The 14,482-nt window shown below is 40.9% G+C and overlaps 2 non-coding genes across 2 annotated transcripts; one reads left to right on the forward strand and one right to left on the reverse strand.

The window, feature by feature from the left end:
* The first annotated feature begins 6,892 nt into the window (after window positions 1–6,892).
* On the forward strand, window positions 6,893–7,000 carry LOC112699823 (small nucleolar RNA R71). The gene has a single exon (XR_003152760.1). It is a non-coding gene; the product is annotated as a small nucleolar RNA R71 (small nucleolar RNA).
* A 3,655-nt stretch (window positions 7,001–10,655) lies between these two features.
* On the reverse strand, window positions 10,656–10,763 carry LOC112700250 (small nucleolar RNA R71). The gene has a single exon (XR_003153162.1). It is a non-coding gene; the product is annotated as a small nucleolar RNA R71 (small nucleolar RNA).
* Window positions 10,764–14,482: the final 3,719 nt, after the last annotated feature.

Consider the following 14,482-nt stretch of genomic DNA (forward strand, 5'->3'; position numbering starts at 1 on the left):
AGATCAAAAGATTCCAAAGATCCGAAGATGAAAATACAATAGTAAAAGGTCCTACTTATAGAAAACTAGTAGCCTAAGGTTTACAGAGATGAGTAAATGACATAAAAATCCACTTCCGGGCCCACTTGGTGTGTGCTTGGGCTGAGCATTGAAGCATTTTCGTGTAGAGACTCTTCTTGGAGTTAAACGCCAGCTTTTGTGCCAGTTTGGGCGTTTAACTCCCATTTTGGTGCCAGTTCCGGCGTTTAACGCTGGGATTTCTGAGGGTGACTTTGTACGCCGGTTTGGGCCATCAAATCTTGGGCAAAGTATGGACTATCATATATTGCTGGAAAGCCCAGGATGTCTACTTTCCAACGCCGTTGAGAGCGCGCCAATTGGGCTTCTGTAGCTCTAGAAAATCAGCTTCGAGTGCAGGGAGGTCAGAATCCAACAGCATCTGCAGTCCTTTTTAGTCTCTGAATCAGATTTTTGCTCAGGTCCCTCAATTTCAGCCAGAAAATACCTGAAATCACAGAAAAACACACAAACTCATAGTAAAGTCCAGAAAAGTGAATTTTAACTAAAAACTAATAAAAATATACTAAAAACTAACTAGATCATACTAAAAACATACTAAAAACAATGCCAAAAAGCGTACAAATTATCCGCTCATCACACAAAAACTTGATAGCGCGAAGTTGTGATCAATACTTTTCACAAATCAAATAATCCCCGGTAATGAATCCAAAAACTTGGTGTTCAATACCATGGCATAAACACAACTTCGCACAACTAACCAGCAAGTGTACTGGGTCATCCAAGTAATAAACCTTACGCGAGTAAGGGTCGATCCCACAGAGATTGTTGGTATGAAGCAAGCTATGGTCACCTTGTAAATCTTAGTCAGGCAAACTCAAATGGGTATGGTGATAAACGCATATAACATAAAGATAAAGATAGAGATACTTATGTAATTCATTAGTAGGAATTTCAGATAAGCGTATGAAGATGCTTTCCCTTCCGTCTCTCTGCTTTCCTACTGTCTTCATCCAATCCTTCTTACTCCTTTCCATGGCAAGCTCAAGCAAGGGTTTCACCGTTGTCAGTGGCTACCTCCCATCCTCTCAGTGGAAATGTTCAACGCACCCTGTCACGGCACGACTGTCCATCTGTCGGTTCTCGATCAGGCCGGAATAGAATCCAGTGATTCTTTTGCGTCTGTCACTAACGCCCTGCCCTCAGGAGTTTGAAGCACGTCACAGTCATTCAATCATTGAATCCTACTCAGAATACCACAGACAAGGTTAGACCTTCCGGATTCTCTTGAATGCCGCCATCAGTTCTAGCCTATACCACGAAGATTCCGATTAAAGAATCCAAGAGATATTCACCCAATCGAAGGTAGAACGGAGGTGGTTGTCAGTCACACGTTCATAGGTGAGAATGATGATGAGTGTCACGGATCATCACATTCATCAAGTTGAAGAACAAGTGATATCTTAGAACAAGAACAAGCGGAATTGAATAGAAGAAACAATAGTAATTGCATTAATACTCGAGGTACAGCAGAGCTCCACACCTTAATCTATGGTGTGTAGAAACTCCACCGTTGAAAATACATAAGAACAAGGTCTAGGCATGGCCGTGAGGCCAGCCTCCCAATGATCAAAAGATCTAAAGATCAAAAGATTCCAAAGATCCGAAGATGAAAATACAATAGTAAAAGGTCCTACTTATAGAAAACTAGTAGCCTAAGGTTTACAGAGATGAGTAAATGACATAAAAATCCACTTCCGGGCCCACTTAGTGTGTGCTTGGGCTGAGCATTGAAGCATTTTCGTGTAAAGACTCTTCTTGGAGTTAAACGCCAGCTTTTGTGCCAGTTTGGGCGTTTAACTCCCATTTTGGTGCCAGTTCCGGCGTTTAACGCTGGGATTTCTGAGGGTGACTTTGTACGCCGGTTTGGGCCATCAAATCTTGGGCAAAGTATAGACTATCATATATTGATGGAAAGCCCAGGATGTCTACTTTCCAACGCCGTTGAGAGCACGCCAATTGGTTTTCTGTAGCTCCAGAAAATCAGCTTCGAGTGCAGGGAGGTCAGAATCCAACAGCATCTGCAGTCCTTTTTAGTCTCTGAATCAGATTTTTGCTCAGGTCCCTCAATTTCAGCCAGAAAATACATGAAATCACAGAAAAACACACAAACTCATAGTAAAGTCCAGAAAAGTGAATTTTAACTAAAAACTAATAAAAATATACTAAAAACTAACTAGATCATACTAAAAACATACTAAAAACAATGCCAAAAAGCGTACAAATTATCCGCTCATCACAACACCAAACTTAAATTGTTGCTTGTCCTCAAGCAACTGAAAATCAAATAAGATAAACAGAAGAGAGTATGCAATGAATTCTAAAAACATCTATGAAGATCAGTATGAATTAGATGAGCGGGGCTTTTAGCTTTTTGCCTCTGAACAGTTTTGGCATCTCACTCTATCCTTTGAAATTCAGAATGATTGGCTTCTTTAGGAACTCAGAATCCAGATAGTGTCATTGATTCTCCTAGTTAAGTATGATGATTCTTGAACATAGCTACTTATTGAGTCTTGGCCGTGGCCCAAAGCACTCTGTCTTCCAGTATTACCACCGGATACATACATGCCACAGACACATAATTGGGTGAACCTTTTCAGATTGTGACTCAGCTTTGCTAGAGTCCCCAATTAGAGGTGTCCAGGGTTCTTAAGAACACTCTTTTTGCCTCGGATCACAACCTTATTTCTTTTCTATTTCTTTCTTTTCTTTTTTTTTTGTATTCACTACTTTTTCTTGCTTCAAGAATCATTTTAATGATTTTTCAGATCCTCAGTAACATGTCTCCTTTTTCATCATTCTTTCAAGAGCCAACATTCATGAACCACAAATTCAAAAGACATATGCACTGTTTAAGCATACATTCAGAAAACAAAAGTATTGCCACCACATCAAAATAATCAAACTGTTATAAAATTCAAAATTCATGCAATTCTTTTCTTTTTCAATTAAGAACATTTTTCATTTAAGAAAGGTGATGGATTCATAGGATATTCATAACTTTAAGGCATAGACACTAAGACACTAATGATCACAAGACACAAACATAGACAAACATAAGCACTAAAATTCGAAAAACAGGAAAATAAAGAACAAGGAAATTAAAGAACGGGTCCACCTTAGTGATAGCGGCTCTTTCTTCCTCTTGAAGATCCTATGGAGTGCTTGAGCTCCTCAATGTCTCTTCCTTGTCTTTGTTGCTCCTCTCTCATGATTCTTTGATCTTCTCTAATTTCATGGAGGATGATGGAGTGTTCTTGATGCTCCACCCTTAGTTGTCCCATGTTGGAACTCAATTCTCCTAGGGAGGTGTTTAGTTGCTCCCAATAGTTTTGTGGAGGAAAGTGCATCCCTTGAGGTATCTCAGGGATCTCATGATGAGTGGGGTCTCTTGTGTGCTCCATCCTCTTCTTAGTGATGGGCTTGTCCTCATCAATAGGGATGTCTCCCTCTATGTCAACTCCAACCGAATAACAGAGGTGACAAATGAGATGAGGAAAGGCTAACCTTGCCAAGGTAGAAGACTTGTCCGCCACCTTATAAAGTTCTTGAGATATAACCTCATGAACTTCTATTTCTTCTCCAATCATGATGCTATGAATCATGATAGCCCGGTCTATGGTAACTTCGGACCGGTTGCTAGTGGGAATGATTGAGCGTTGGATAAACTCCAACCATCCTCTAGCCACGGGTTTGAGGTCATGCCTTCTCAATTGAACCGGCTTCCCTCTTGGATCTCTCTTCCATTGGGCGCCCTCTTCACATATGACTGTGAGGACTTAGTCCAACCTTTGATCAAAGTTGACCCTTCTAGTGTAAGGATGTTTATCTCCTTGCATCATGGGCAAGTTGAATGCCAACCTTACCCTTTCCAGACTAAAATCCAAGTATTTCCCCCGAACCATTGTAAGATAATTCTTTGGATCCGGGTTCACACTTTGATCATGGTTCTTGGTGATCCATGCATTGGCATAGAACTCTTGAACCATTAAGATTCTGACTTGTTGAATGGGGTTGGTAAGAACTTCCCAACCTCTTCTTCGGATCTCATGTCGGATCTCCGGATATTCACCCTTTTTGAGTGAAAAAAGGACCTCGGGAATCACTTTCTTCAAGGCCACAACTTCATAGAAGTGGTCTTGATGCACCCTTGAGATGAATCTTTCCATCTCCCATGACTCGGAAGTGGAAGCTTTTGTCTTCCCTTTCCTCTTTCTAGAGGTTTCTCCGGCCTTGGATGCCATAAATGGTTATGGAAAAACAAAAAGCAATGCTTTTACCACACCAAACTTAAGATGTTTGCTCGTCCTCGAGCAAAAGAAGAAAGAAGAGAGTAGAAGAAGAAGAAATGAGGAAGAAGGGAATGGCTTTGTGTTCGGCCAAAAGGGGGAGAAGTGGTGTTTAGGTTGTGTGAAAATGAAGGAGTGAAGATGGGTTTATATAGGAGAGGGGGAAGGGTAGGGTTCGGTCAATTGAGGGTGGGTTTGGGTGGGAAAGTGGTTTGAATTTGAATGGTGAGGTAGGTGGGGTTTTATGAAGAATGGATGTGAGTGGTGAAGAGAAAGATGGGATTTGATAGGTGAAGGGTTTTTTGGGGAAAAGGTGTTGAGGTGATTGGTGATTGGGTGAAGAAGAGAGAGAGTGGTGGGGTAGGTGGGGATCCTGTGGGGTCCACAGATCCTGAGGTGTCAAGGAAAAGTCATCCCTGCACCAAATGGCATGCAAAAATGTGTTTTTAGCCATTTCTGGCGTTAAATGCCGGGCTGGTGCCCATTTCTGGCGTTTAACGCCAGCTTCTTGCCCTTTTCTGGTATTTAACGCCAGTCTGGTGCCCCTTTCTGGCGTTAAACGCCTAGAATAGTGCCAGACTGGGCGTTAAACGCCCAACAGCTAGCCTTACTGGCGTTTAAACGGCAGTAGGTTCTTCTTCCAGGGTGTGCTGTTTTTCTTCCTGTTTTTCATTCTGTTTTTGCTTTTTCAATTGATTTTGTGACTTCTCATGATCATCAACCTACAAAAAACATAAAATAACAAAGGAAAATGGATAAAATATAACATTGGGTTGCCTCCCAACAAACGCTTCTTTAAAGTCAGTAGCTTGACAGAGGATTCTCATGGAGCCTCACAGATGCTCAGAGCAATGTTGGAACCTCCCAACACCAAACTTAGAGTTTGAATGTGGGGGTTCAATACCAAACTTAGAATTTGGTTGTGGCCTCCCAACACCAAACTTAGAGTTTGACTGTGGGGGCTCTGTTTGGCTCTGTTTTGAGAGAAGCTCTTCATGCTTCCTCTCCATGGTGACAGAGGGATATCCTTGAGCCTTAAACACCAAGGATTCTTCATTTACTTGAATGATCAATTCTCCTCTATCAACATCAATCACAGCCTTTGCTGTGGCTAGGAAGGGTCTGCCAAGGATGATGGATTCATCCATGCACTTCCCAGTCTCTAGGACTATGAAATCAGCAGGGATGTAATGGTCTTCAACCTTTACCAGAACATCCTCTACAAGTCCATAAGCTTGTTTTCTTGAATTGTCTGCCATCTCTAGTGAGATTTTTGCAGCCTGCACCTCAAAGATCCCTAACTTCTCCATTACAGAGAGGGGCATGAGGTTTACACTTGACCCTAAGTCACACAAGGCCTTCTTGAAGGTCATGGTGCCTATGGTACAAGGTATTGAAAACTTCCCAGGATCTTGTCTCTTTTGAGGCAGTTTCTGCCTAGACAAGTCATCCAGTTCTTTGGTGAGCAAAGGGGATTCATCCTCCCAAGTCTCATTTCCAAATAACTTGTCATTTAGCTTCATGATTGCTCCAAGGTATTTAGCAACTTGCTCTTCAGTGACATACTCATCCTCTTCAGAGGAAGAATACTCATCAGAGCTCATGAATGGCAGAAGTAAGTCCAATGGAATCTCTATGGTCTCATTTTGAGCCTCAGATTCCCATGGTTCCTCATTGGGGAACTCAGTGGAGGCCAGTGGACGTCCATTGAGGTCTTCCTCAGTGGCGTTCACTGCCTCTCCTTCCTCCCAAAATTCGGCCATGTTGATGGCCTTGCACTCTCCTTTTGGATTTTCTTCTGTGTTGCTTGGAAGAGTACTAGGAGGGAGTTCAGTAATTTTCTTGCTCAGCTGACCCACTTGTGCCTCCAAGTTTCTAATAGAGGACCTTGTTTCAGTCATGAAACTTTGAGTGGTTTTGATTAGATCAGAGACCATGGTTGCTAAGTCAGAGGTATTCTGCTTAGAACTCTCTGTCTGTTGCTGAGAAGATGATGGAAAAGGCTTGCTATTGCTAAACCTGTTTCTTCCACCATTATTATTGTTGAAACCTTGTTGAGGTCTCTGTTGATCCTTCCATGAGAGATTTGGATGATTTCTCCATGAAGGATTATAGGTGTTTCCATAGGATTCTCCCATGTAATTCACCTCTTCCATTGAAGGGTTCTCAGGATCATAAGCTTCTTCCTCAGATGAAGCCTCCTTAGTACTGCTTGGTGCATTTTGCATTCCAGACAGACTTTGAGAAATCATATTGACTTGTTGAGTCAATATTTTGTTCTGAGCCAATAGAGCATTCAGAGTGTCAATCTCAAGAACTCCTTTCTTCTGACTAGTCCCATTGTTCACAGGATTTCTTTCAGAAGTGTACATGAATTGGTTATTTGCAACCATTTCAATCAGCTCTTGAGCTTCTGTAGGCGTCTTCTTCAGATGAAGAGATCCTCCAGCAGAGCTATCCAAAGACATTTTGGACAGTTCAGAGAGACCATCATAGAAAATACCTATGATGCTCCATTCAGAAAGCATATCAGAAGGACACTTTCTGATTAATTGTTTGTATCTTTCCCAAGCTTCATAGAGGGATTCTCCTTCCTTCTGTCTGAAGGTTTGGACTTCCACTCTAAGCTTACTCAATTTTTGAGGTGGAAAGAACTTTGCCAAGAAGGCATTGACTAGCTTTTCCCAAGAGTCCAGGCTTTCTTTAGGTTGAGAGTCCAACCATGTCCTAGCTCTGTCTCTTACAGCAAAAGGGAATAGCATAAGTCTGTAGACCTCAGGGTCAACCCCATTAGTCTTGACAGTGTCACAGATTTGCAAGAATTCAGCTAAAAACTGATGAGGATCTTCCAATGGAAGTCCATGGAACTTGCAATTCTGTTGCATTAGAGAAACTAATTGAGGCTTAAGCTCAAAGTTGTTTGCTCCAATGGCAGGGATAGAGATGCTTCTCCCATAGAAGTCGGGAGTAGGTGCAGTAAAGTCACCCAGCACCTTCCTTGCATTGTTGGCATTGTTGTTGTTTTCGGCTGCCATGGGTTCTTCTTCTTTGAAGATTTTAGTGAGGTCCTCTACAGAGAGTTGAGCCTTGGATTCTCTTAGCTTTCTCTTCAAGGTCCTTTCAGGTTCAGGATCAGCCTCAACAAGAATGTTTTTGTCCTTGCTCCTACTCATAAGAAAGAGAAGAGAACAAGAAAATGTGGAATCCTCTATGTCACAGTATAGAGATTCCTTTAGGTGTCAGAGGAAAAGAAAAGTAGAAGACAGAAGTAGAAAATTCGAACTTATCAAAGGAGATGGAGTTCGAATTTTGCATTAAGGAATAGTGTTAGTCCATAAATAGAAGGATGTGAGGAGAAGGGAAGTAATTTTCGAAAATTGAGTGAAAGATTTTGAAAATATTTTTGAAAAACACTAATTGATTTTCGAAAATGAAAGTGGACAAGAAATCAAGTGATTTTTGAAAAAGATTTTGAAATTAGAAATAAAAAAGATTTGATTGAAAACTATTTTAAAAAGATGTGGTTAAGAAGATATGATTAGTTTTAAAAAGATGTGATAGAGAAGATATGATTTGAAAAACATTTTAAAAAGATTTGATTTTGAAAATTAAAAACTTGGCTAACAAGAAAAGATATGATTCAAACATTAAACCTTTCTCAATAGAAAAGGCAACATACTTGAAATGTTGAATCAAATCATTGATTGATAGCAAGTATTATTTTAAAAATAGAGAGAAATTGATTTTGAAAAAGATTTGATTGAAAAGATATGATTTGAAAAAGATTTGATTTTGAAAAAGTTTGAAAACTGAAAAAAAAACTGCATTAAAAACAAAATCTTCCCTCTTGTGCCATCCTGGCGTTAAACGCCCAGAATGGTGCACATTCTGGCGTTTAACGCCCAAAACTATACCCTTTTGGGCGTTAAACGCCCAACCAGGTACCCTGGCTGGCATTTAAACGCCAGTCTGTCCTTCTTCACTGGGCGTTTTGAACGCCCAGCTTTTTCTGTGTAATTCCTCTGCTGTATGTTCTGAATCTTCAATTCTCTGTATTATTGACTTGAGAAGACACAAATTAAAAATATTTTTGGATTTTTAATAATAAGGAAAAATCAAAATGCAACAAGAATCAAAAGGAGGGGATTGTTCGAGTATGGACAACTGACGGTTCATCTTGTTGCTTAGATTAGGTATTTTTTTTCTTCAGAATTCTTGAAGATGAATTCTAGTGTTTCAAGATGATCTGTTGAAGTCTGGCTGGCTGTGAAGCCATGTCTAATTTTATTGGACCGAGGTTTCAACTTATCATCACAAGAGCTTGTTGATTTCTATCAATCTTGCTATTGGAGCAGTGATCTGCTAAGGCTTGGCTGGCCATTGGCCATGTCTAGTGTTTTGGACCGAAGCTTTCTTTGAAAGCTTGGCTGGCTGTGAAGCCATGTCTAATTCCTGGACCGGAGTCTTAGACTAACCATTGCATGATTCCTGGAATTCTCATTAAGAATTTTGATACCTTTTTCCACTTTATTTTCAAAAAAGCACAAAAAAAATTTACAAAATCATAAAATCCAAAAATATTTCTTGTTTGAGTCTAGAGTATAATTTTAAGTTTGGTGTCAATTGCATGCATTCATTCATGTGTCTTAAGGATCTTCAAGTAATTATTGATGATTTCTTACTTTAATCTTTGAATTCTCTTGACTTGAGTGTTTATGTGTCTCATATGCATTAGTGTCAGTAGTATACAAACTGCTAAGTTTGGTGTCTTGCATGCATTGTTATTTGATTTTAGTTGCATTTTAATTATTCCTTATTATTAAAATCCAAAAATATTTTTAATTTGTGTCTTTTCAAGTCAATAATACAGAGAATTGAAGATTCAGAACATACAGCAGAGGAATTGCACAGAAAAAGCTGGGCGTTCAAAACGCCCAGTGAAGAAGGACAGACTGGCGTTTAAACGCCAGCCAGGGTACCTGGTTGGGCGTTTAACGCCCAAAAGGGTAGCATTTTGGGCGTTAAACGCCAGAATGTGCACCATTCTGGGCGTTTAATGCCAGGATGGCACAAGGGGGAAGATTTTGTTTTCAATGCAAATTTTTTTCAAGTTTTCAAAATCTTTTCAAAATCAAATCTTTTTCAAATCAATCTTTTCAATCAAATCTTTTTCAAATTCAATTTCTTTCTATTTTCAAAGATACTTGCTATCAATTAATGATTTGATTCAACATTTCAAGTATGTTGCCTTTTCTGTTGAGAAAGGTTTAATGTTTGAATCATATCTTTTCATGATAGCCAAGTCATTAATTTTCAAAATCAAATTTTTTTTTTGTTTTTCAAATCATATCTTCTCTATCACATCTTTTTAAATCAATCATATCTTCTTAACCACATCTTTTTCAAAATGACTTTCAATCAAATCTTTTTGATTTCTAATTTCAAATTCTTTTTCAAAAATCACTTGATTTCTTTCCCACTTTTATTTTCGAAAATCAATTAGTGTTTTTCAAAGTGTTTTCAAAATCTTTTACTTGATTTTCGAAAATTACTTCCCTTCTTCTCACATCCTTCTATTTATGGACTAACACTATTCCTTAATGCAAAATTTGAACTCCATCTTCTTTGATAAGTTCGAATTTTCTACATCTGCCTTCTATTTTTCTTTTCCTCTGACACCTCAAGGAATCTCTATACTGTGACATAGAGGATTCCACATTTTCTTGTTCTCTTCTCTTTCTTATGAGCAGGAGCAAGGACAAAAGCATTCTTGTTGAGGCTGATCCTGAACCTGAAAGGACCTTGAAGCGAAAGCTAAGAGAAGCTAAGGCACAACCCTCTGTAGAGGACCTGATCGAATTCTTCAAAGAAGAAGAACCCATGGCAGCCAAAAACAACAACAATGCCAACAATGCAAGGAAGGTGCTGGGTGACTTTACTGTACCTAATCCCGACTTCTATAGGAGAAGCATCTCTATCCCTACCATTGGAGCAAACAACTTTGAGCTTAAGCCTCAATTAGTTTCTCTAATGCAACAGAATTGCAAGTTCCATGGACTTCCATTGGAAGATCCTCATCAGTTTTTAGCTGAGTTCTTGCAAATCTGTGACACTGTCAAGACTAATGGGGTTGACCCTGAGGTCTACAGACTTATGCTATTCCCTTTTGCTGTAAGAGACAGAGCTAGAATATGGTTGGATTCACAACCTAAAGAAAGCCTGAACTCTTGGGAAAAGCTAGTCAATGCCTTCTTGGCAAAGTTCTTTCCACCTCAAAAATTGAGTAAGCTTAGAGTGGAAGTCCAAACCTTCAGACAGAAGGAAGGAGAATCCCTCTATGAAGCTTGGGAAAGATACAAACAATTAATCAGAAAGTGTCCCTCTGATATGCTTTATGAATGGAGCATCATAGGTATTTTCTATAATGGTCTGTCTGAACTATCCAAGATGTCTTTGGATAGCTCTGCTGGAGGATCTCTTCATCTGAAGAAGACGCCTACAGAAGCTCAAGAGCTGATTGAAATGGTTGCAAATAACCAATTCATGTACACTTCTGAAAGGAATCCGGTGAACAATGGGACTAGTCAGAAGAAAGGAGTTCTTGAGATTGACACTCTGAATGCCATACTGGCTCAGAATAAAATATTGACTCAACAAGTCAATATGATTTCTCAAAGTCTGTCTGGAATGCAAAATGCACCAAGCAGTACTAAGGAAGCTTCATCTGAAGAAGAAGCTTATGATCCTGAGAACCCTTCAATAGAAGAGGTGAATTACATGGGAGAATCCTATGGAAACACCTATAATCCTTCATGGAGAAATCATCCAAATTTCTCATGGAAGGATCAACAGAGACCTCAACAAGGTTTCAACAATAATAATGGTGGAAGAAACAGGTTTGGCAATAGCAAGCCTTTTCCATCATCTTCTCAGCAACTGACAGAGAATTCTAAGCAGAATACCTCTGACTTAGCAACCATGGTCTCTGATCTAATCAAAACCACTCAAAGTTTCATGACTGAAACAAGGTCCTCCATTAGAAATTTGGAGGCACAAGTGGGTCAGCTGAGCAAGAAAATTACTGAACTCCCTCCTAGTACTCTTCCAAGCAATACAGAAGAAAATCCAAAAGGAGAGTGCAAAGCCATCAACATGGCCAAATTTGGAGAGGAGGAAGAGGCAGTGAACGCCACTGAGGAAGACCTCAATGGACGTCCACTGGCCCCCAATGAGTTCCCCAATGAGGAACTATGGGAATCTGAGGCTCAAAATGAGACCATAGAGGTTCCATTGGACCTACTTCTGCCATTCATGATCTCTGATGAGTATTCTTCCTCTGAAGAGAATGAGTATGTCACTGAAGAGCAAGTTGCTAAATACCTTGGAGCAATCATGAAGCTAAATGACAAGTTATTTGGAAATGAGACTTGGGAAGATGAACCCCCTTTGCTCACCAAGGAACTGGATGACTTGTCTAGGCAGAAACTGCCTCAAAAGAGACAGGATCCTGGGAAGTTTTCAATACCTTGTACCATAGGCACCATGACCTTCAAGAAGGCCTTGTGTGACTTAGAGTCAAGTGTAAACCTCATGCCTCTCTCTGTAATGGAGAAGTTAGGGATCTTTGAGGTGCAAGCTGCAAAAATCTCACTAGAGATGGCAGACAATTCAAGAAAACAAGCCTATGGACTTATAGAGGATGTTCTGGTAAAAGTTGAAGACCATTACATCCCTGCTGATTTCATAGTCCTAGAGACTGGGAAGTGCATGGATGAACCCATCATCCTTGGCAGACCCTTCCTAGCCACAGCAAGGGCTGTGATTGATGTTGATAGAGGAGAATTGATCATTCAAGTGAATGAAGAATCCTTTGTGTTTAAGGCTCAAGGATATCCCTCTGTCATCATGGAGAGGAAGCATGAAGAGCTTCTCTCAAAACAGAGCCAAACAGAGCCCCCACAGTCAAACTCTAAGTTTGGTGTTGGGAGGCCACAACCAACTTCTAAGTTTGGTGTTGAACCCCCACATTCAAACTCTAAGTTTGGTGTTGGGAGGTTCCAACATTGCTCTGAGTATTTCTGAGGCTCCATGAAAGCCCTCTGTCAAGCTACTGACTTTAAAGAAGCGCTTGTTGGGAGGCAACCCAATGTTATATTTTATCTATTCTCTTTTGTTATTTTATGTTTTTTTGTAGGTTGATGATCATGAGAAGTCACAAAATCAATGAAAAAAGCAAAAACAGAATGAAAAACAGAAAGAAAAATAGCACACCTTGGAGGAGAGCGTACTGGCGTTTAAACGCCAGTGAGGCTAGCTGTTGGGCGTTTAACGCCCAGTCTGGCACCATTCTGGGCGTTTAACGCCAGAAAGGGGCATCAGACTGGCGTTAAACGCCAGAAAAGGGCAAGAAGCTGGCGTTAAACGCCAGAAATGGGCACCAGCCCGGCGTTTAACGCCAGAATTGGCACAAAACGCAATTTTGCTTGCCATTTGGTGCAGGGATGACTTTTCCTTGACATCTCAGGATCTGTGGACCCCACAGGATCCCCACCTACCCTACCACACTCTCTCTCTTCTTCACCCATTCACCAATCACCTCAACACCTCTTCCCCAAAAACCCTTCACCTATCAAATCCCATTTTTCTCTTCACCACTCACATCTATCCTTCATAAAACCCCACCTACCCCACCATTCAAATTCAAACCACTTTCCCTCCCAAACCCACCCATATATGACCGAACCCTACCCCTCTCCCCACCCTATATAAACCCTTCTTCACTCCTTCATTTTCACACAACCTAAACACTACTTCTTCCCCCTTTGGCCGAACCACAAGGCCATCTCCATCTCCTCTATTTCTTCTTCTTCTACTCTCTTCTTTCTTCTTTTGCTCGAGGACGAGCAAACCTTTTAAGTTTGGTGTGGTAAAAGCAATGCTTTTTGTTTTTCCATAACCATTTATGGCATCCAAGGCCGGAGAAACCTCTAGAAAGAGGAAAGGGAAGGCAAAAGCTTCTACCTCCGAGTCATGGAAGATGGAGAGATTCATCTCAAGGGTGCATCAAGACCACTTCTATGAAGTTGTGGCCTTGAAGAAGGTGATCCCCGAGGTCCCTTTCTCACTCAAAAAGAGTGAATATCCGGAGATCCGACATGAGATCCCAAGAAGAGGTTAGGAAGTTCTTACCAACCCCATTCAACAAGTCGGAATCTTAATGGTTCAAGAGTTCTATGCCAATGCATGGATCACCAAGAACCATGATCAAAGTGTGAACCCGGATCCAAAGAATTATCTTACTATGTGTTCATACCCTGACCGGGCTCCTCCAACTCGGTCAATTCATAAAAGGTCCGACCTCGTCCTAAGGCTCACGCCTAAAGGTCGGACCTCGGGCAATAAAGTAAGAAAGGCCCATCAAAAGGAACACAGCCCAAAAGCTAAAGGCCGAAAAGGCCTAGAAAAGGCGGTTCCACAAAAGATAGAGATAAAACTCCCAAAGATAAGATAAGATAAGAATATCTTATCCAGGGAAGATCACGGCCAACTACTATAAATACACTGGAGCACCCAGGTATGACATTCATTCCACATTCTACACATATCTGCTTGGACCCATGCTAACTTAAGCATCGGAGTGTCATTGCAGGTACAACCACTAACCACTCTACATATCAAGCTCGGGTCCCTGAACCCCCACCTCGGGTCTTTCCGGACGACCGAGCTACACGTTTCAGGTAACCCTCGGAACATTAGCGCCGTTGCCGGGGAACCTGGAAGTCATCCCTCTGCCATGGCGGACAATCCTCACAACAATGATCGCGCTGCATCTGAACAAGAGGATGAAATTGACACCGGAGAACGACCGGACAGCCCTCTATCACCACGCACTCCAGGAGGAAACAAACAGAATCGCCCAAAGACATCACTCCCAAACAAAGATCCACAAATTTCCGAAAAAGAGAAGAGCTCGGAAATTCTAGAAGCAGTCCGGGCACAACAAAACCGGCTGAAACAACTCGAAGAGGACATAAAAAAGCAGAAAGAAACTGAACAAGATCTGAGAAGGGAGACTCGAAAGCGCAGAGAATTAGAAGAAAAGCTGCGGAAAA

Source organism: Arachis hypogaea, chromosome 6 (genome assembly GCF_003086295.3).
Source record: "Arachis hypogaea cultivar Tifrunner chromosome 6, arahy.Tifrunner.gnm2.J5K5, whole genome shotgun sequence".
Classification (NCBI taxonomy): domain Eukaryota; kingdom Viridiplantae; phylum Streptophyta; class Magnoliopsida; order Fabales; family Fabaceae; genus Arachis; species Arachis hypogaea.